The 20000-nt window shown below is 48.3% G+C and overlaps 1 long non-coding RNA gene, 1 other non-coding gene and 1 pseudogene across 3 annotated transcripts; 1 reads left to right on the top strand and 2 right to left on the bottom strand.

The window, feature by feature from the left end:
* Positions 1-86: 86 nt before the first annotated feature.
* On the bottom strand, positions 87-244 carry LOC125773988 (5.8S ribosomal RNA). The gene has a single exon (XR_007420516.1). It is a non-coding gene; the product is annotated as a 5.8S ribosomal RNA (ribosomal RNA).
* A 14129-nt stretch (positions 245-14373) lies between these two features.
* Positions 14374-15683, top strand: LOC125773979 (uncharacterized). 2 transcript variants are annotated; one of them, XR_007420512.1, is made up of 3 exons: positions 14374-14675; positions 14880-14947; positions 15492-15683. It is a non-coding gene; the product is annotated as an uncharacterized LOC125773979 (long non-coding RNA). The 2 variants fall into 2 exon arrangements; XR_007420511.1 differs by having other exon boundaries at positions 15220-15516.
* Positions 15684-18507: 2824 nt separating this feature from the next.
* LOC125773981 (large subunit ribosomal RNA) overlaps positions 18508-20000 on the bottom strand; it is a 6755-nt pseudogene continuing 5262 nt past the window's right edge.

The raw sequence follows: 20000 nt of genomic DNA, 5'->3' as shown, positions 1-20000 counted from the left end.
CGACACTAGACGGGCTGCTCGCCATAGTGTTCTATTGTGGCACGCTCCACCCTGAAGTTTGGTTTGTTGTATATCAAGGAATTGATAGGCACTCAAGAATGTGTGCATCGGCCGGGTTTAATCGTCCGACGCGCAATATGCGTTCAACTTATCGGTGTTCATGTGTCCTGCAGTTCACATTGTGACGCGCATTTAGCTGCGGTCTTCATCGATCCATGAGCCGAGTGATCCCCTGCCTAGGGTTTTATAGTAAGGTTCCCAATGTAACACAATCCCGGTGGTACGTCCAAAGACTAACTTTCTGACTAAGTTGTCTTTATTACCCAATAGTCCCAGGCCTTGTGACTTGTGGCTCATGTCTACGCCCATGGCCACCATTCGCTAAGATAGTTTTGAAGTCACTTTGAAGGCCCAGGAACAACTCTCTTAGCACATCGGTTAACCTGGCGCCGCAGTCAACTCATGTGCTTGGATCGGATCGAGCTATTGAGTATTGGGCCTGCATACTCGCTCATCCGTATCCTTTGCGTACCGCCCCATGGCCCTTGTATGTCTGCACCACAGTTCCTGTTCGTTCCGTGCCTATGGCCGGATACGTATTGCACATCGGTATACCTGTCGCTAATCAGGCAACTCGTGTGCGTGGATTGGATCGAGAACATGGTGTGTGCCCCATGTTATAATTGATAGTCCATATCCACTTTATAGGTTAAAGTCATAAGTTGTGATTGCACAACCATTCTTCATAAGAGTTTAATCACTCTTCAACTAACTTTCGTTCTGGTGTCTTGGTATCAAATCGCGTAAGACACAAGATTCTACTGGCCAAATAGAATCTAGCACATTGGTTAACCTGGCGCCGCAGTCAACTCATGTGCTTGGATCGGATCGAGCTATTGAGTATTGGGCCTGCATACTCGCTCATCCGTATCCTTTGCGTACCGCCCCATGGCCCCGTCCTTAGAGTTAATGACTAATAGGCTTAACTCTTTGTATGTCTGCACCACAGTTCCCGTTCGTTCCGTGCCGTGGCCGGATACGTATTGCACATCGGTATACCTGTCGCTACTCAGGCAACTCGTGTGCGTGGATTGGATCGAGCTCATGGGGTGTGTAGAGATTCCATGTTATAATTGCAAGTCCATATCCACTTTATAGGTTAAAGTCATAAGTTGTGATTGCACAACCATACTTCATAAGAGTTTAATAACTCTTCAACTAACTTTCGTTCTGGTGTCTTGGTATCAAATCGCATAAGACACAAGATTCTACTGGCCAAATAGAATCTAGCACATTGGTTAACCTGGCGCCGCAGTCAACTCATGTGCTTGGATCGGATCGAGCTATTGAGTATTGGGCCTGCATACTCGCTCATCCGTATCCTTTGCGTACCGCCCCATGGCCCCGTCCTTAGAGTTAATGACTAATAGGCTTAACTCTTTGTATGTCTGCACCACAGTTCCCGTTCGTTCCGTGCCGTGGCCGGATACGTATTGCACAACAGTAGATACCATCACCTGACGTATCTAACACACCACTATTGTAACTCGTCGTCGAAGGACCTTTCAAGTGCCTGATGGCCAGGGGAGCTCTTACACGGCACGGAGACACAGTGATGCTCGCCCATCACAGTGTACAACGATCGAGTTTGCTTAAGTGTCTGGGTACCTACACACCAGACACAATGCAATGGCCACGGATCCACACAAGGCACATCACATGCAGAAAGCTTCACCAGATTATGACACATACCACACTCTTGTAACTCGTCGTCGAAGGGGCGTTCAAAGTGCCTTACGGCTAGGGGAGATCTAGCACGGCACGGAGACACAGTGATGGTTGCCCATCAAAGTGTACAACGATCGAGTTTGCTTTCCGCGCAAGCGTTCTAAGTGTCTGGGTACCTACACACCAGACACAATGCAATGGCCACGGATCCACACAAGGCACATCACATGCAGAAAGCTTCACCAGATTCTGACACATACCACACTCTTGTAACTCGTCGTCGAAGGGGCGTTCAAAGTGCCTTACGGCTAGGGGGGATCTAGCACGGCACGGAGACACAGTGATGGTCACCCATCAAAGTGTACAACGATCGAGTTTGCTTTCCGCGCAAGCGTTCTAAGTGTCTGGGTATCTAAGCACCAGACACAATGCAATGGCCACGGATCCACACAAGGCACATCACATGCAGAAAGCTTCACCAGATTCTGACACATACCACACACATGCAACTCGTCGTCGAAGGGGCGTTCAAGTGCCTTACGGCTAGGGGAGATCTAGCTCGGCACGGAGACACAGTGATGGTCACCCATCAAAGTGTACAACGAACGAGTTGGCTTTCAACAAATTCTGACACATAGCAAGCGAGCGACCGAGCTACACCGAAGGCAGCCCATGGTTGGTCACTCGCGGACGATCATCAGTAATGATCCTTCCGCAGGTTCACCTACGGAAACCTTGTTACGACTTTTACTTCCTCTAAATCATCAAGTTCGGTCAACTTCAGCCATGCCAGCTGCAGCTCACGAAGGAACCGCGGAAGGTAAGCCTCCAGAAACCTCACTAAATAATCCATCGGTAGTAGCGACGGGCGGTGTGTACAAAGGGCAGGGACGTAATCAGCACTAGCTAATGACTAGTGCTTACTAGAAATTCCAGGTTCATGGGGACCGTTGCAGTCCCCAATCCCGACTAGATGGGCATTTTAGTGATTTCCCGTTCCTCTCGGAATGGGGGCGCCTATTGGCGAGAACACGCTGCGACCCACATTGTAGCACGCGTGCAGCCCAGAACATCTAAGGGCATCACGGACCTGTTATCGCTCATTCTCAGCTTGCTAAACACAAGTTGTCCCGCTAAGCAGGGCAAACGTAGCCGACGACCGCCCGTGAAGGCGCCGCCCGGCTGTAACGTCAGGTGCGCCCGGAGGCGCACTGCTGACAGCGTTCTAGTTAGCATGTTTGAGTCACGTTCGTTATCGGAATTAACCAGACAAATCATTCCACGAACTAAGAACGGCCATGCACCACTACCCTTAAATTTGAGAAAGAGCTATCAATCTGTCTTACCTCGATAAGTTTGGACCTGGTAAATTTTCCCGTGTTGAGTCAAATTAAGCCGCAAGCTCCACTTCTTGTGGTGCCCTTCCGTCAATTCCTTTAAGTTTCAACTTTGCAACCATACTTCCCCCGGAACCCGATTTTGGTTTCCCGGAAGCGACTGAGAGCACCGAATAGGGGTAGCGTCTCCCAATTGCTAATTGGCATCGTTTACGGTTAGAACTAGGGCGGTATCTAATCGCCTTCGATCCTCTAACTTTCGTTCTTGATTAAAGAAAGCATCCATGGCAAACGCTTTCGCTTCAGTTGGTCCTACGACGGTCTACGAATTTCACCTCTCGCGCCGTAATACCAATGCCCCCAACTACTTCTGTTAATCATTACCTCTAGGTTTCTGACAAACCAACGAAATCGTATAAACCGAGGTCATATTCCATTATTCCATGCAAGATTATTCTCGGCCAACGCCAACCCCACGGGGGGGCCGGACGCTTTGTCTTAGCCTGCTTTGAGCACTCTAATTTGTTCAAGGTAAATGTGAGTATCTTGAGCACCATGAGGAGCCCGTGCCGGAGTTAACCGGTAGCACGGTACTCGTTCACAGAGTAACGCCCAAGTACACCATTGTGAGTCGCAGCCGTGAGCGCGCGCACGAACGGCCCCGGCGTGTAACCGGGCGCCCGTGGCGGTCACGTGTCTGGACGGGCAATCAACTTCGAACGTTTTAACCGCAACAACTTTAATATACGCTAGTGGAGCTGGAATTACCGCGGCTGCTGGCACCAGACTTGCCCTCCACTTGATCCTTGTTGAAGGATTTATACTCAACTCATTCCAATTATGGACCATCGTTAGAGAGGTCCATATTGTTATTTCTCGTCACTACCTCCCCGTACTGGGATTGGGTAATTTACGCGCCTGCTGCCTTCCTTGGATGTGGTAGCCATTTCTCAGGCTCCCTCTCCGGAATCGAACCCTGATTCCCCGTTACCCGTCGCAACCATGGTAGTCCTCTACACTACCATCAATAGTTGATAGGGCAGACATTTGAAAGATCTGTCGTCAGTCGACAAGCGACCATACGATCTGCGTCCTTATCCAGACTTCAACTCAAGCCGCCCGGAGGCGATTGGTTTAACTAATAAGTGCACCAGTTCAGCTACCCGCGAGGGCAACAGTCCCGGCATGTTGCATGTATTAGCTCTGGATTTTCCACAGTTATCCAAGTAACTAGTGGTAGGATGATCTTGTGAATTATAGCTGTTATACTGAGCCTTATGCGGTTTCACATTCATTTATGTTTGTACTTAGACATGCATGGCTTAACCTTTGAGACAAGCGTATATTACTGGTAGGATCAACCAGAATTCGTTCCACTACAGACACACACTCGCTTAGTGGGAAATAAATTTCCACACAACTCTCTCTCTCTAGAACCATATGGAATGGCTCTTTGGTGTTGGGTAAGGCACCAATTTGTTGGGGTGTAACGGTCACCACCAACTTTAAGTTTGTTAGGGCACAACGGAAACCACTAACTAAACTTTAGGAAACTAAATTTCCTCACACATTATCTCTCACCATATTAGCACTAGGTGCTATCCACGATTGTACAACGTTTCAACTCTTGAATCGACCGTAGGGCCGCGGAATTGCTTCCGGGCCCCTATTCTCGCTATTAATTGTTCATCTCTTTCAATACATCGAGTTCGTTCCATTGGGTAGTTCGCATGGCGAACGTTTTGATGCAGCCCCCTGGGGGACCACGGCACTTTACACCGGGTATGGTGTATGCGCAACCTACAGATAACAATAAACCCCTTATGCGTGTGTAAACCGATGTTGGGCTGCTCAACATCTTTCATGGTTACATCACTTGCACCAGAACCCACGGTGCCGATTTGGTAATATGTTGTACATTTACTCTCAAGATGTACGCTTCGGCCCCTTATTCAGGGGCTCAAGCTATTACCAGCAAGAACAATCCTCATCCAGACTTGAACTCGAAACACCTGGAGGCGAACGGTTTAACTAATAAGTGCACCAGTCTTGAATCCATGCGTCGGTGGAAACAATGCCGGCGTGTTGCATGTATTAGCTCTGAACTTAGCGAGTGATTGCCTTGCAGCTGTCATACTGAGCGTAGAACGTGATTATCGCTCACTTGAACCATGTTGAATGGCTCTTTGGTGTAGGGTAAGGCACCAATTTGTTGGGGCACAACGAAACCACCAACTTAAGACTTGCTTATAGGCATTTCAACGTTTTCAACTCTTAAATCGACCGTGTTTCATTATCATCTCTTCTTCTTATTAAATGCATCGAGTTCGTTCCATTGGGTAGTTCGCGTGGCGAACGGTTTGATGCAGCCCCCCGGGGGGGACCACGGCACTTTACACCGGGCATGGTGTATGCGCAACCTACAGATCACCAATATATTTGTGATCGATAATGCACACTTCTTACACGACTGACCAGTCGACAGCGCTGCCTTCCTATTATGCGTGTGTAAACCGATGTTGGGCTGCTCAACATCTTTCACGGTTACATCACTTGCACCCGAACCCATGGTGCCGATTTGGTAATATGTTGTACATGGTCTCAAGATGTACGCTTCGACCCCTTATTCAGGGGCTCAAGCTATTACCAGCAAGAACAATCCTCATCCAGACTTGAACTCGAAACACCCGGAGGCGAACGGTTTAACTAATAAGTGCACCAGTCTTGAATCCATGCGTCGGTGGAAACAATGCCGGCATGTTGCATGTATTAGCTCTGAACATAGCGAGTGATTGCCTTGTAGCTGTCGAACTGAGCGTAGAATGTGATTATCGCTCACTTGAAAGGGTCAAGCCCTTTCGAGTCGTCCGGTTTTTACGCCAGACGACTCGGTTCACCATCTTTCGGGAAGGGACCGTCTCGGTCGCAAGCTGCTCCGGTCCCTAAACAACCTGCGACAAATGATAGGAAATGCCGACATCAATACGTGTTCAGTTTGGTTTATCGCTCATAGGTCTTTTTGACCATCGATCCCTGATTATAACTCTCAATTAAACAGTCAGGAGAGTAAGGCATGCCCATCGATATCTCATCGACAGGCGATACCGCAAGAACGGCCAACGACACATCAGGTGATCGATTATTGCTACGACTTTTGCTTAATCGTTTCCACTCCTTAGAGAAAGAAACCCCCGGGGACCGTCTCGGTCGCAAGCTGCTCCGGTCCCTAAACAACCTGCGACAAATGATAGGAAATGCCGACATCAATACGTGTTCAGTTTGGTTTATCGCTCATTGGTCTGTTTGACCATCGATCCCTGATTAAACTCTCAGTAATCCAGTCGGGAGAGTAAGGCATGCCCATCGATATCTCATCGACAGGCGATACCGCTTGAACGGCCAACGACACATCAGAGGATCGTATCTTGCTACAACTTTTGCTTAATCGTTTCTTCTCCTTGGAGAAAGAAACCCCCGGGGACCGTCTCGGCCGCAAGCTGCTCCGGTCCCTAAACAACCTGCGGCATCAAATGATAGGAAAAGCCGACATCAATACGTGTTCAGTTTGGTTTATCGCTCATTGGTCTTGTTTGACCATCGATCCCTGATTAATACTCTCAATTAGAAGGTCGGTAGAGTAAGGCATGCCCATCGATATCTCATCGACAGGCGATACCGCATGAACGGCCAACGACACATCAGAGGATCGTATCTTGCTACAACTCTTGCTTAATAGTTTCCACTCCTTGGAGAAAGAAACCCCCGGGGACCGTCTCGGCCGCAAGTTGCTCCGGTCCCTAAACAACCTGCGGCATCAAATGATAGGAAAAGCCGACATCAATACGTGTTCAGTTTGGTTTATCGCTCATAGGTCTGTTTGACCATCGATCCTAGAATTCAACTTTCGAGTATGGCATGCCCGTCGATATCTCATCGATAGGCGATACCGGTAGAACGGCCAACGACACACATCTAGGATCGCATTTACTCTTCCTTGGATGGATAACCAATACCCTAGGACCGTTTCATCGCGAGCTGCTCCGGTCCTCAAACAACTCGCGAACCACCGATAGGATGATATTAGGAATGGCCGACTTTCATCCTTTAACTCTCAGTTCTGCTTACCAAAACATAGGTACTTGGACCTTAAAGACCACTATATGTTCCCCGATCGGGGGCAATCGGAACGTCTATCCATCATCAACATCGTTTCACTCATTCCGAACCACCAAATTGGACAGACAGTACCATATTCACCAACCGATTGCTTCAACTTCGCAAACTGTATGGTAAGTTCTACTAATTTCACATCTTACCATCGACTAATAGTGCATAAATCCACTTGGAAATCACTTTTCCTTGGTCCTCGGACCTTCTACGACAACGTCCAACAAATATCCGAAGTCGTTTCCCAACTTAGACCAAGCATTTCGTATCTTTACTTCTAATCGATTTTTTCTCTCATAATTGACGATCAAAATCTAAAAACCACATTTTGAGCCAGAAGCAGTCGTCCGATCGTCCTGGGGGTAGTCTCAATCGATTTAGAAGGGCCCAATTCATAAAGATACGTACTCAGTCAAATTCATGCTTCTGGCTCACCTACCCCCTATATAGAAAACGAAAGCGTACAGGCGTGGAAAACGTGCCATTTTTCTCCATCACGGACTTTTTTTTTCTCGTTGCACCGACTCTAGTAAAAAAGTGAAATTTTTTACTAGTTACCAACTTTTGCAAATTATCATCGGATATCACTTTTCATGGTCTATAGTAAGTTCTTATCACGTTTTAGTAGTTTTTGAAAAAAAAATTTTTTTGAACTTTTCAAAATTTTTCAAAACAAAGTTTTTGTAGGCGGTTTTGTGTATGGAGGGTTACTAGTCTCGGGGTCACTGTTTGACCAAAAAACCACTATATATCATTCGAAAGGTAATTTCAAGGGCTACAAAAAATTGTTCTACGGCACCCCCCTCCGACGTCTAGTATTCGAGTTATTGGCCAAAAACCATCACTTGAGCGATTTTTCGTTCAGGGTACCCGACTCTAGTAAAAAAGTGAAATTTTTCTCGATTGACCAAGTGTTGCAAATGACCATCGGATTTCACTTTTTATGGTCTATAGTGAGTTCTGATCACGATTTGGTACTTTTTGAAAAAATTTTTTTGACGCACTTTTCAAAATTTTGCAAAACCAAAACTTTTTAGGCGGTTTTGTGTATGGAGGGTTACTAGTCTCGGGGTCACTGTTTGACCAAAAAACCACTATATATCATTCGAAAGGTAATTTCAAGGGCTACAAAAAATTGTTCTACGGCACCCCCCTCCGACGTCTAGTATTCGAGTTATTGGCCAAAAACCGCAACTATAGCGGTTTTTCGTACAGGGTACCCGACTCTAGTAAAATGATGCGATTTTTACTAGTCTAGGAACTTTTTGGTCAAAAAATCAAGTATATGTCATTCGATAGATAATTTCAAGGGCTACCAAAAATTGTTCCACGACACCCCCCTGCGACGTCTAGTATTCGAGTTATTAGCCAAAAACCGCAACTTAAGCGGTTTTTCGTCCAGGGTACCCGACTCTAGTAAAATGATGCGATTTTTACTAGTCTAGGGAACTTTTTGGCCAAAAATCAAGTATATGTCATTCGATAGATAATTTCAAGGGCTACCAAAAATTGTTCCACGACACCCCCCTGCGACGTCTAGTATTCGAGTTATTAGCCAAAAACCGCAACTTAAGCGGTTTTTCGTCCAGGGTACCCGACTCTAGTAAAATGATGCGATTTTTACTAGTCTAGGGAACTTTTTGGCCAAAAATCAAGTATATGTCATTCGATAGATAATTTCAAGGGCTACCAAAAATTGTTCCACGACACCCCCCTGCGACGTCTAGTATTCGAGTTATTAGCCAAAAACCGCAATTATAGCGGTTTTTCGTCCAGGGTACCCGACTCTAGTAAAATGATGCGATTTTTACTAGTCTAGGGAACTTTTTGGCCAAAAATCAAGTATATGTCATTCGATAGATAATTTCAAGGGCTACCAAAAATTGTTCCACGACACCCCCCTGCGACGTCTAGTATTCGAGTTATTAGCCAAAAACCATTCATACTTGAGCATTTTGCTCATTTTGCCTGTACGGGTACCGGGGACTAGTAAAATCAGGCCAATTTTACTAGAGTAGGGGTCCTTTTTGGTCAAAAAAACAACTTTTGCTCGTTCGATAGGGAATCGATAGGGCAACAAAAAATCGTTCTACGACCCCCCCTTCCGATGTCTAGTATTCGAGTTATGGGCCAAAAACAGTTTATAGCTAATTTTTCACTCGATTTTTCACCAAGTATCGCACATTACTCCGGTTGTATACATTGGATCGTCAATCTTTAAGATTTTATGGGTAGTTCCAACTGTTTGCTACATTTCATCCATACATCACCAACCGATTCAATGTCTGTGCTAGAAGTTATTAGAGGAATAAAAAAATTTACCCTTGGCTTTGGACCGTACAATTTTACCCATTTTTGGCCCATATTTGCCCCATAGCTCCGCCGGTATCCAAGATATGGCCACACTTTCTTCTGGCCATGGGTAGATGGCACTTGTGGCTAGATTTCTTCCATGCACCACTAATCGCTACCATGTCTGTGGCCGGAGCTATTCGACGAACAACCATCGCATTTACCTAGGTACTTTTTCGGATTTTTGGTCCAACTTGCACCATTTTTGGCCCATATTTGCCCCATAGCTCCGCCGGTATCCAAGATATGGCCACACTTTCTTCTGGCCATGGGTAGATGGCACTTGTGGCTAGATTTCTTCCATGCACCACTAATCGCTACCATGTCTGTGGCCGGAGCTATTCGACGAACAACCATCGCATTTACCTAGGTACTTTTTCGGATTTTTGGTCCAACTTGCACCATTTTTGGCCCATATTTGCCCCATAGCTCCGCCGGTATCCAAGATATGGCCACACTTTGTTCTGGCCATGGCTAGATGGCACTTGTGGCTAGATTTCTTCCATGCACCACTAATCGCTACCATGTCTGTGGCCGGAGCTATTCACGAAAGCGCCTCGCGCACTTGGTCGGATTTTTGGTCCAACTTCACCATTTTTGGCCCATATTTGCCCCATAGCTCCGCCGGTATCCAAGATAGCGCCACACTTTCTTCTGGCCATGGGTAGATGGCACTTGTGGCTAGATTTCTTCCATGCACCACTAATCGCTACCATGTCTGTGGCCGGAGCTATTCGACGAACAACCATCGCATTTACCTAGGTACTTTTTCGGATTTTTGGTCCAACTTGCACCATTTTTGGCCCATATTTGCCCCATAGCTCCGCCGGTATCCAAGATAAGGCCACACTTTCTTCTGGCCATGGCTAGATGGCACTTGTGGCTAGATTTCTTCCATGCACCACTAATCGCTACCATGTCTGTGGCCGGAGCTATTCACGAAAGCGCCTCGCGCACTTGGTCGGATTTTTGGTCCAACTTCACCATTTTTGGCCCATATTTGCCCCATAGCTCCGCCGGTATCCAAGATAGCGCCACACTTTCTTCTGGCCATGGGTAGATGGCACTTGTGGCTAGATTTCTTCCATGCACCACTAATCGCTACCATGTCTGTGGCCGGAGCTATTCACGAAAGCGCCTCGCGCACTTGGTCGGATTTTTGGTCCAACTTCACCATTTTTGGCCCATATTTGCCCCATAGCTCCGCCGGTATCCAAGATAGCGCCACACTTTCTTCTGGCCATGGGTAGATGGCACTTGTGGCTAGATTTCTTCCATGCACCACTAATCGCTACCATGTCTGTGGCCGGAGCTATTCGACGAACAACCATCGCATTTACCTAGGTACTTTTTCGGATTTTTGGTCCAACTTGCACCATTTTTGGCCCATATTTGCCCCATAGCTCCGCCGGTATCCAAGATATGGCCACACTTTCTTCTGGCCATGGGTAGATGGCACTTGTGGCTAGATTTCTTCCATGCACCACTAATCGCTACCATGTCTGTGGCCGGAGCTATTCACGAAAGCGCCTCGCGCACTTGGTCGGATTTTTGGTCCAACTTCACCATTTTTGGCCCATATTTGCCCCATAGCTCCGCCGGTATCCAAGATAGCGCCACACTTTCTTCTGGCCATGGGTAGATGGCACTTGTGGCTAGATTTCTTCCATGCACCACTAATCGCTACCATGTCTGTGGCCGGAGCTATTCACGAAAGCGCCTCGCGCACTTGGTCGGATTTTTGGTCCAACTTGCACCATTTTTGGCCCATATTTGCCCCATAGCTCCGCCGGTATCCAAGATATGGCCACACTTTCTTCTGGCCATGGGTAGATGGCACTTGTGGCTAGATTTCTTCCATGCACCACTAATCGCTACCATGTCTGTGGCCGGAGCTATTCACGAAAGCGCCTCGCGCACTTGGTCGGATTTTTGGTCCAACTTCACCATTTTTGGCCCATATTTGCCCCATAGCTCCGCCGGTATCCAAGATAGCGCCACACTTTCTTCTGGCCATGGGTAGATGGCACTTGTGGCTAGATTTCTTCCATGCACCACTAATCGCTACCATGTCTGTGGCCGGAGCTATTCGACGAACAACCATCGCATTTACCTAGGTACTTTTTCGGATTTTTGGTCCAACTTGCACCATTTTTGGCCCATATTTGCCCCATAGCTCCGCCGGTATCCAAGATATGGCCACACTTTCTTCTGGCCATGGGTAGATGGCACTTGTGGCTAGATTTCTTCCATGCACCACTAATCGCTACCATGTCTGTGGCCGGAGCTATTCACGAAAGCGCCTCGCGCACTTGGTCGGATTTTTGGTCCAACTTGCACCATTTTTGGCCCATATTTGCCCCATAGCTCCGCCGGTATCCAAGATATGGCCACACTTTCTTCTGGCCATGGGTAGATGGCACTTGTGGCTAGATTTCTTCCATGCACCACTAATCGCTACCATGTCTGTGGCCGGAGCTATTCACGAAAGCGCCTCGCGCACTTGGTCGGATTTTTGGTCCACCTGGCACCATTGTTGGCCCGTATTTGCCCCATAGCTCCGCCGGTATCCAAGATATGGCCACACTTTCTTCTGGCCATGGGTAGATGGCACTTGTGGCTAGATTTCTTCCATGCACTACTAATCGCTACCATGTCTCTGGCCGGAGCTATTCACGAAAGCGCCTCGCGCACTTGGTCGGATTTTTGGTCCACCTGGCACCATTGTTGGCCCGTATTTGCCCCATAGCTCCGCCGGTATCCAAGATATGGCCACACTTTCTTCTGGCCATGGGTAGATGGCACTTGTGGCTAGATTTCTTCCATGCACTACTAATCGCTACCATGTCTCTGGCCGGAGCTATTCACGAAAGCGCCTCGCGCACTTGGTCGGATTTTTGGTCCAACTTGCACCATTTTTGGCCCATATTTGCCCCATAGCTCCGCCGGTATCCAAGATATGGCCACACTTTCTTCTGGCCATGGGTAGATGGCACTTGTGGCTAGATTTCTTCCATGCACCACTAATCGCTACCATGTCTGTGGCCGGAGCTATTCGACGAACAACCATCGCATTCACCTTCTCGTTGCACTTCTTCGGGAATTTGGTGCAACCAAGTTTTCACTATAACTTGGTCATTTTCCGTCCATCGGACATGCGGTTTTGGGTGTCGATACTTGACACCGCACGCTACAATATGTTCCTCCACGACCATGTGGTCCGATGCTTCCAACAGGAGCTATTCGAGGATTACCGATTTTTCACCATTAAAAATGCTCAATTTTGCACCAACTTTTGCCTATAACTCAGGCTGTATCGATCGGATCTTCAATCTTGAAAAAGTTTTGGATAGGTGGCATCAAATGCTACATTTCGTTCTTCCACGTCAACTTTGTCCGATGTCTAGCAAAAAAGTTATTCGCGAACCAAGTCCAGAACCCATGCAATGGCTGCCCTCATTGCATACATCACGGCGGTTAACTCTCGTTACTCTATACCGTGGACTTGGTACTTTTTCAGGCATTCGTTGCTACTTCTCGGTTCATGATATTCGTTTACGGTCTTCACTAGGGCATTTGGTGCTCCTTATCGGTTCATGATATTCGTTTACGGTCTTCACTAGGGCATTTGGTGCTCCTTATCGGTTCATGATATTCGTTTACGGTCTTCACTAGGGCATTTGGAGCTCCTTCTCGGTTCATGATATTCGTTTACGGTCTTCACTAGGGCATTTGGTACTGGGCTTCCCACTTTCTACTGATCGATCCATACTCACTTGCGTGCACCTAGCCTAGGAAGGTTTCCTATGGCTTCCCATCTTTCTACTGATCGATCCATACTCACTTGCGTGCACCTAGCCTAGGAAGGTTTCCTATGGCTTCCCATCTTTCTACTGATCGATCCATACTCACTTGCGTGCACCTAGCCTAGGAAGGTTTCCTATGGCTTCCCATCTTTCTACTGATCGATCCATACTCACTTGCGTGCACCTAGCCTAGGAAGGTTTCCTATGGCTTCCCATCTTTCTACTGATCGATCCATACTCACTTGCGTGCACCTAGCCTAGGAAGGTTTCCTATGGCTTCCCATCTTTCTACTGATCGATCCATACTCACTTGCGTGCACCTAGCCTAGGAAGGTTTCCGATGGCTTCCCATCTTTCTACTGATCGATCCATACTCACTTGCGTGCACCTAGCCTAGGAAGGTTTCCGATGGCTTCCCATCTTTCTACTGATCGATCCATACTCACTTGCGTGCACCTAGCCTAGGAAGGTTTCCTATGGCTTCCCATCTTTCTACTGATCGATCCATACTCACTTGCGTGCACCTAGCCTAGGAAGGTTTCCTATGGCTTCCCATCTTTCTACTGATCGATCCATACTCACTTGCGTGCACCTAGCCTAGGAAGGTTTCCTATGGCTTCCCATCTTTCTACTGATCGATCCATACTCACTTGCGTGCACCTAGCCTAGGAAGGTTTCCTATGGCTTCCCATCTTTCTACTGATCGATCCATACTCACTTGCGTGCACCTAGCCTAGGAAGGTTTCCTTGGGCTTCCCATCTTTCTACTGATCGATCCATACTCACTTGCGTGCACCTAGCCTAGGAAGGTTTCCTTGGGCTTCCCATCTTTCTACTGATCGATCCATACTCACTTGCGTGCACCTAGCCTAGGAAGGTTTCCTTGGGCTTCCCATCTTTCTACTGATCGATCCATACTCACTTGCGTGCACCTAGCCTAGGAAGGTTTCCTTGGGCTTCCCATCTTTCTACTGATCGATCCATACTCACTTGCGTGCACCTAGCCTAGGAAGGTTTCCTTGGGCTTCCCATCTTTCTACTGATCGATCCATACTCACTTGCGTGCACCTAGCCTAGGAAGGTTTCCTATGGCTTCCCATCTTTCTACTGATCGATCCATACTCACTTGCGTGCACCTAGCCTAGGAAGGTTTCCTATGGCTTCCCATCTTTCTACTGATCGATCCATACTCACTTGCGTGCACCTAGCCTAGGAAGGTTTCCTTGGGCTTCCCATCTTTCTACTGATCGATCCATACTCACTTGCGTGCACCTAGCCTAGGAAGGTTTCCTATGGCTTCCCATCTTTCTACTGATCGATCCATACTCACTTGCGTGCACCTAGCCTAGGAAGGTTTCCTATGGCTTCCCATCTTTCTACTGATCGATCCATACTCACTTGCGTGCACCTAGCCTAGGAAGGTTTCCTATGGCTTCCCATCTTTCTACTGATCGATCCATACTCACTTGCGTGCACCTAGCCTAGGAAGGTTTCCTATGGCTTCCCAACTTTCTACTGATCGATCCATACTCACTTGCGTGCACCTAGCCTAGGAAGGTTTCCTATGGCTTCCCATCTTTCTACTGATCGATCCATACTCACTTGCGTGCACCTAGCCTAGGAAGGTTTCCTATGGCTTCCCATCTTTCTACTGATCGATCCATACTCACTTGCGTGCACCTAGCCTAGGAAGGTTTCCTATGGCTTCCCATCTTTCTACTGATCGATCCATACTCACTTGCGTGCACCTAGCCTAGGAAGGTTTCCTATGGCTTCCCATCTTTCTACTGATCGATCCATACTCACTTGCGTGCACCTAGCCTAGGAAGGTTTCCTTGGGCTTCCCATCTTTCTACTGATCGATCCATACTCACTTGCGTGCACCTAGCCTAGGAAGGTTTCCTTGGGCTTCCCATCTTTCTACTGATCGATCCATACTCACTTGCGTGCACCTAGCCTAGGAAGGTTTCCTATGGCTTCCCATCTTTCTACTGATCGATCCATACTCACTTGCGTGCACCTAGCCTAGGAAGGTTTCCTATGGCTTCCCATCTTTCTACTGATCGATCCATACTCACTTGCGTGCACCTAGCCTAGGAAGGTTTCCTTGGGCTTCCCATCTTTCTACTGATCGATCCATACTCACTTGCGTGCACCTAGCCTAGGAAGGTTTCCTTGGGCTTCCCATCTTTCTACTGATCGATCCATACTCACTTGCGTGCACCTAGCCTAGGAAGGTTTCCTATGGCTTCCCATCTTTCTACTGATCGATCCATACTCACTTGCGTGCACCTAGCCTAGGAAGGTTTCCTATGGCTTCCCATCTTTCTACTGATCGATCCATACTCACTTGCGTGCACCTAGCCTAGGAAGGTTTCCTATGGCTTCCCATCTTTCTACTGATCGATCCATACTCACTTGCGTGCACCTAGCCTAGGAAGGTTTCCTATGGCTTCCCATCTTTCTACTGATCGATCCATACTCACTTGCGTGCACCTAGCCTAGGAAGGTTTCCTATGGCTTCCCATCTTTCTACTGATCGATCCATACTCACTTGCGTGCACCTAGCCTAGGAAGGTTTCCCTTCGGTACCGACTTCCATCTACGCACTCGATATAACCTAGGTACTTGGTACCGATGTTGGTTAACACTCAAGCATTTCTTGCATCCTGCGTGCAAGGTACCAATTTTCACTTCTTAGGTACGTTTATGGGCCCGCATTAATCCAATATCGCTCCGATGGCCTTTCGCATTATTTCATCCGATAGCCCTTGCCAAAAGCTACCAAAAGTTCCTCCACGGCCATGTGCTCCGACGCTTAGTTTAGGAAATATTCGAAAAAATTCAAAATAGGAAGCATTTTCTTATTGGAAAATCACCTTAAATCGATGGCCATTTTTTGGGCAAAAACTTTAACGTCTTCCCGACTTTGCGGGAATTGCGAATTTTAGGCACCCAGAGAAAATCTTTTACTTTAAGGGGGCGGCCGCGAAGTTGCCCGAAGTCTCGGACACAAAAATTCTCAAGTTCCCCACTCTAGTAAATCGCCCTGTGAGTATCTCCTGGCCCGCGAGCTCTGCGAGCGGGCCAGCTTCGGCGATTTTTGCCTTTTCGCCTAGGCGGTTCTTCTACGAAATTGGTCCACAGCTTTTGCTCAGAAAGCTAGCATTTGTTGCAACAGTTAGGTGCTTGGTACCACATTTTGGTATCCATTTGGGCATTTGTTGCAACTACTCGGTACTTTGGCCCACATTTCGCTCTACTCGGGCCTCTATGGTGCTACTTGTCGGTACTTTTGGCCAACTTAGGCCAATTGGGTGCAACTTGTGGGTACTCTGTGGGTACTTTAGGGCATATTGTGTCTTTCGGGTGAACCTTCGCGATACTTCATGGGTACTGATGGCCAACTTAGGAACATTCAGTGCAACCTTTGGGCCTAAGGAAATTTGTCCAACTCTTTGGACTTAGAAAATTTTCTGGACTTAGAAAATTTTCTGGACTTGTAAAAATTTTCAAATGTTCAATTTGGCCCACATTTCGCTCTACTCGGGCCTCTATGGTGCTACTTGGCGGTACTTTTGGCCAACTTAGGCCAATTGGGTGCTCTTTGTGGGTACTCTATCGGTACTTTTGGCCAACTTAGGCCAATGGGGTGCTATATGTGGGTGCTCTATCGGTACTTTTGGCCATGTTAGGCCCACTCGGTGCTATTTGTGGGTACTCTATCGGTACTTTTGGCCATGTTAGGCCCATTCGGTGCTATATGTGGGTGCTCTATCGGTACTTTTGGCCATGTTAGGCCCACTCGGTGCTATTTGTGGGTACTCTATCGGTACTTTTGGCCAACTTAGGCCCATGGGGTGCTCTTTGTGGGTACTCTATCGGTACTTTTGGCCATGTTAGGCCCACTCGGTGCTATTTGTGGGTACTCTATCGGTACTTTTGGCCAACATAGGCCAATTGGGTGCTACTTGTGGGTGCTCTATCGGTACTTTTGGCCAACTTAGGCCAACTGGGTGCTATTTGTGGGTACTCTATCGGTACTTTTGGCCAACTTAGGCCAACTCAGTGCTTCTTGTGGGTGCTCTATCGGTACTTTTGGCCAACTTAGGCCAACTGGGTGCTATTTGTGGGTACTCTATCGGTACTTTTGGCCAACTTAGGCCAACTCAGTGCTTCTTGTGGGTACTCTATCGGTACTTTTGGCCAACTTAGGCCCATTCGGTGCTATTTGTGGGTACTCTATCGGTACTTTTGGCCAACTTAGGCCAACTCAGTGCTACTTGTGGGTACTCTATCGGTACTTTTGGCCAACTTAGGCCAATTGGGTGCTCTTTGTGGGTGCTCTATCGGTACTTTGGGACATATTATGTCCTTCGGGTGAACCTTCTCGATACCTCATGGGTACTTGTGGCCAACTTAGGAAAATTCAGTGCAACCTATGGGCCTTTGGAAATTGTTCCAACACTTTGGACTTAGAAAATTTTCTGGACTTAGAAAATTTTTTGGACTTAGAAAAATTTTCAACTTCTGTATCTTCTTCATCATGTTCCATTTTGTGGGACTTAGAAAATTTTCTGGACTTAGAAAATTTTTTGGACTTAGGAAATTTTTCAACACTTGTAAAATTTTTGTTCCTTCTTTGAAGAAGAATACTTTCCACTATTAGCTTCTTTCTCTTTTTCTTCTTAGTTGTCTTCTTATTTTCGGTCCGAGAGCGCCGACACTTGTAAAATTATCTAAGTCCGAAGACTTTTGGAATGAACCAAAAGTCAACGAACACAATACATCAACCCTATCAACATCAAGTGGCAACCCGAAGGAAGCGCAGCGGCCAGCCCATGTACAACGCGAAGTTGTAGCATGCAACCAACCAACCGCTAACCTCCAACGGCACTCAATGTATTCGTTACACATGGGCGCACCTGCACCACACTGTCGTGACCATCCAACGAGCCGTCGGTTCGGTCGTGTGTTACAAGCACCCCATCACATAGGCATAGAGTCACCACACAGTGTTCTTCAACACTCTCGTCACATGGTGCAAGTCACGGTACGCACCACCAATGTGCACTGGTTGGCCAATTCCAGCACACACGGGGCGCGCACGCGCAAGCACTAACCACCAAGCATGGGTCGCCTGAGAGGATCGATGCGAACGCATCTCTACAACTTGAAGCTCCCAGCCTGTAGTCCCGTCGTTTGCGGGCGGTCGTAGGTGTCGAAACTAGTGATATCCACAGTCGGCAAGCTCGTCCACCGGTGTTCCCAACATGTATGGTACTAACACGTGCAGCGCGAACCCGCCCTTTGCGGCCTAGTAGTAAGCGGGGATGAGACGCCAGTGTGCCAATGGACAGCACGGACGGTTCTCGGAGGGTTGTTAGGCCCGCTAGCTTACGACCACCTAATGGGTATAAGAAGCGCTATCAGCTCGGATTGGATACGACCTTAGAGGCGTTCAGGCATAATCCAGCGGACGTAGCGTCATACCATAGTCCGTTCGAACTAGTATTGAGCCAGTGGTCCGTACCTGTGGTTCCTCTCGTACTGCACAGGAATTCCGTTAAGATAGCGACAAACAATGCACACCAGTAGGGTAAAACTAACCTGTCTCACGACGGTCTAAACCCAGCTCACGTTCCCTTGAAAGGGTGAACAATCCTACGCTTGGTAAATTTTGCTTTACAATGATAGGAAGAGCCGACATCGAAGGATCAAAAAGCCACGTCGCTATGAACGCTTGGCGGCCACAAGCCAGTTATCCCTGTTGGCTGAGCGGATGGCGTCGTCCAAGGCGCCAGGGTTGGACGGCATCCCGAACACTGCGGTGAAGGCAGCGATGCGGAAGCACCCGGAGGTCTTCGTGGACGTGTACAACCAGCTGCTCGAGCGAGGCGAGTTTCCTGCGGCGTGGAAGGAGGCTCGACTTGTGCTGATCGCGAAACCGGGCAAGCAGCCGGGCGACCCGTCATCATATCGTCCGCTGCTCATGCTGGGAGCAGTCGCCAAGGGGTTCGAGCGGGTGATCCTGGATCGACTGAACGAGCACTTGGAGGACATCGATGCTCCGCGACTGTCGCCAAGACAGTATGGGTTCCGGCGCGGCCGTTCAACAATACAGGCCATCGAACGTGTGATCGAGAGGGGGCAGCACGCGAGGACGTTCCATCGCACCAACCAGCGGGATCCTCGATGTCTGGTGGTGGCAGCACTGGATGTCAGGAATGCCTTCAACTCCGCCAGTTGGGAGGCGATCGCGGCTGCCCTGCAGAAGCTGCAAGTTCCAGTAGCCCTCCAGAGAATGTTGCGCAGCTACTTCTCTGAGAGGAGGCTGGTGTATGAAACCAGCGAGGGACCAGTGCGGCGAACGGTCACGGCGGGCGTTCCACAGGGCTCAATCCTGGGCCCGACTCTGTGGAACGCCATGTACGACGGCGTGCTTCGGCTGGCGCTACCTGAGGGCGCTGAGGTGATCGGGTTTGCCGACGACGTCGTGGTGCTGGCGAGCGGGACGACACCGGAGGCGGCGACGCGTTTAGCTGAAACGGCGATTGGAATGATCAGCTCGTGGATGGCGCAACACCACCTGGAGCTTGCTCCGGCCAAG

This window comes from Anopheles funestus, assembly GCF_943734845.2.
Source record: "Anopheles funestus chromosome X unlocalized genomic scaffold, idAnoFuneDA-416_04 X_unloc_69, whole genome shotgun sequence".
In the NCBI taxonomy this organism is placed as follows: domain Eukaryota; kingdom Metazoa; phylum Arthropoda; class Insecta; order Diptera; family Culicidae; genus Anopheles; species Anopheles funestus.
The sequence above is the reverse complement of the archived record's forward strand: the minus strand, read 5'-3'. Positions and strand labels throughout refer to the sequence as shown.